General features: G+C 41.0%; 1 pseudogene; it reads right to left on the reverse strand.

Annotated features, from left to right (window-relative positions):
- Window positions 1-1,229: 1,229 nt before the first annotated feature.
- LOC111285784 (protein DETOXIFICATION 51 pseudogene) lies at window positions 1,230-3,584 on the reverse strand (annotated as a pseudogene).

A 3,584-nucleotide genomic window follows, 5' to 3' on the forward strand; every position in this document is an offset into this window, starting at 1 on the left:
TATTGTGACTTTAGAAATAAAATGATTGTCCATAAATTTCAATAGTAAAAGTGTGTGATAAGCAATAATAAGGTGATGATTTAAGATTAGTGGATCATAATAATTTGTTTGAGACGTGAAGGGTGAGGCTATTTTTGCCATCTTGAATTTGATTTCTGTGGCAGCACACGTCAGTATAGAATTTTTGGTTTCGTATTCTATTCACATGCAGGGAACATGTTTAGTACATAATCAAATACAAACTAGCAGCTCGAAACATAACCATAGATTCTAGCATATGAAGTTACCAATCAGAACTGGATAACCCAACTTCAAATGACAAACAGATTGCCTTGACGACTCATTATGTAGCTAGTAACCTTACTTTTTTGAAATAATTGCTCTTTTCCTTTCCCCACTCCACCCCCCACCCCCACCGAAAGGAAAGGAATTGACAATGTCAAGTCAAGGCCAAATCCTGAAAACAGTAACCTATATATAAAACTATACAAAGTACAAGACTAAATTCCTCAAACGAATTAATCGTATGACCAAATATAAGTAGGAGGGAACTGAAACGAGAAGCTCAGCGCTTTCCTTTGGCCAATATATGGAAGATCTGTAAATCGGGAGCTGGGACCAGAAAAGCCTCCAAATTAAATGTAACATGAAACTAATACTATTAGCTGCTGAGAGAGTCAACAAAAATGATGCTAGCATACGGTTTTCGAATCAAAATTCAAACCAAAACCTAAGCCTTTTTTATGCTTTTTGGGGGGTAATCACCCATTCATCAATCAGCTCATCTTGCTGAAAAAAGAAAAAAAAATCCATTGGGTAAAAACCCATCATGTGTCGTCTAGTCTAGGTGGATGATTGTAAAGTGCCCTGTCTGTCGTCTGCTCAACAAAAACTCACAAAGGGCAAAAGACCTCCTCTTGTCTGAATCTTTGAGACATTTACATCTATTAATTCATTTAATTTAAACCTTTGTCACTTTCCCATACCTTGCAAGAGTAACGTGATTTTTTTCACTAACAACTAACAAAGGACAAACTCAAATACGCTATAACATAATGAGTCAGATTGGAGACACCATTATAATCACTACACCCTTTTTTAAATATAGAGTTACTACAACATCCAATGTTGTGATCAACAACAAAGGGGCAGGAAATTAGAAGAGAATTTGTTAAGAAATTATGTTACACATAGAATAGAGCAGACAACAAAACTTTTCCTTTTCATCTTTTTTAAGCAGTTAATTACCACCACCACCCCCTCCCTATAAATAATAAATAATTCACAAACTTAAAAAAAAAAAAAAAAAGGAGTTTCATAGCATCCTCTAATTTTACTACTGAAATTGGGTTGATCAAGCAGTTTAAGTCACCATGATACATATCAACGGCTGTTCTTCCTCACTCTCGGTATTATCAGCACCATCTGTTAGCCTTGTATCTGCACACGTCAGCATCTGGGCCCTCTTTGATTGTAGGTCCCAGTCAGTGGACCCCACCACATACAGCATTAGCCCAGCGCAGCACACCTGGGCCGAGAGTAGGCCCAACCAAAGCCCAGAAAATCCGACTCCGAGATAGAACCCTAGCCCAATGGCCACCGGCATGCCTACCAGGTAGAATGCACCGAGGTTGACGTTAGCTGCGGTGGAAGGACGTGCACTTCCTCTGAGGACCCCACATCCAACCGTTTGCGGGCAGTTCCCAAGCTCGCATAGACCTAGGATGCGAAGGGCAATGGATGTCAGCCGTAGGATCTCGGAGTCAGACGTGAACATCCGGGCCCACTTATCCCTTATCACTGACGCAAACGTTGAAGCTGATAGGCCCATCATGGCTGATACAAAAACCGCCACCACTGCGGATAATCTCGCTTTATAAGGACGGTTTCCACCTAGTTCGTAACCAACGCGAGTCGAAACCGCGAAACTCAATGAAGAAGGGAAAACGTATATCAAAGACGTCGTTTGGATCAATATCCCCATAGAAGCGACCGGCGCCTTTGGGTTCGCCAAAAGCCCACACAAAACGATCATGATCTCATACCACCACCACTCCAAACAAACCGAAACGCAACTAGGCGCTGCTAGCTTGAGCAGCGCCTTCCATCCGGTTAAACACTCGAAAGTGGGCTTTTCCCACGTGGGCTCGTGGAGGCCTGAGGCCCAAATGTAAGCAACCAAGGAGATGAGTACGAAGAAGTTGGAGATGGAAGCGGAAGCGGAAACACCGGCGACGCCGAAGTTGAAATGGGAAACGAGTAAGAAGTTGATGGGTAAATGGAGAATGGTGGCGATGAGGGTTGCTAAAGTGAGCGGGTGGGTGATGCCCTGAGTGCGAAGGTAAATGCGGATTGGGTGAATGAAAGAGTTGGTGAAGAGGTCAGGGAGGGAAAAGAGTAAGTATCTCTGGCCGATATGGGTGATATTAGGATCTTGATGAAGATAAACCAAAATATTGAACACGTTCATCCAAAGAAAAGATATTAATATGGAAGTGAATAAGAGGAAAATAACGTAGCGGTGAAGGGTTAAAGATAAAAGTTTAGGTCTTTGAGCGCCAAAGGCTTGGGAACAGAGGGGTTCCATACCTAAAGCAAGGCCAGAGAGAACTGAGTAGCCTGTGATGTTAGCAAAAGCTATAGCTAGAGAGCCAGCGGCCAGTTCGATATCGCCGAGATGGCCAAGGAAGAGCATGGAAATGATGGAACGAGAATAGAGAACCAGACCGGTTAGGGCTATGGGGAAGGCTAGATTGAAGAGTGATTTAGCTTCTGTTATGATCTCTGACATGGAATGGTATAGACATCCATTACCTTGGTGTTGTTGATGCTTTTCAGGATCTTTTATGGAGTTGGGTAGTGGTCGAATATCGAAATAAAAGTGGGTTTGAGATGATTTCTCTGTTGAAGTAGATACAGTTGGGAGGGTAGAGGTGGTGCTTTGGTTACACATGACGACGACGATAACGATGAGGATGATAAGAACGAAGAAGAAGAAGAAGAAGAAGAATCAATCTGTTTATTGTTTTTGGTTTCAACTCTCTAGAGATACTCTCATAAAGGGCGCCCTTTTCTTTTCCTTTCCTTTCCTTTCGATCTCTCTAACTTTGTATGGATACTAAGTTTGTCTTCAAGGATATATAGAATAGTTTGATTTTCAGCTGAGATAGGTATATTAATAGAGGAGTTGAGGTGGGTTTTTTTTTTTTTTTTGAATCCATTTTTTTATTTCCCTTTTTTTTTTTTTCTTTTCTGTCATCCCTTACGATGTATAAAATGTATGCAGTGAGCAGTATGCCGGATAATTTCGTTACTTAATGTGATTTAAAGAAAGAGACGTCCGGGGTGTTGTCAGCTTAATTGGTTCAATTTCCGATAAGTGAAACGGCGCGTTTAGGAGCTATTGTTGTTGGTGTGAAATTTTATTATTCGTTCCTCCTCCTTCTCTGCTCTGTTTTCTGTTGTCCTCTCTTTCCCTTGTTTGCTGCATATAGTAAGATATATTACGTAAAATTTTCTTTTGAAGTTATATATTACGCAAAATTATTACTACAGCTTAGCTTTTTACTCCTCTTATTTTCACT

Source organism: Durio zibethinus, chromosome 6, assembly GCF_047325235.1.
Source record: "Durio zibethinus cultivar Kanyao isolate XHJ-2024 chromosome 6, ASM4732523v1, whole genome shotgun sequence".
NCBI classification, from domain to species: Eukaryota; Viridiplantae; Streptophyta; class Magnoliopsida; order Malvales; family Malvaceae; genus Durio; species Durio zibethinus.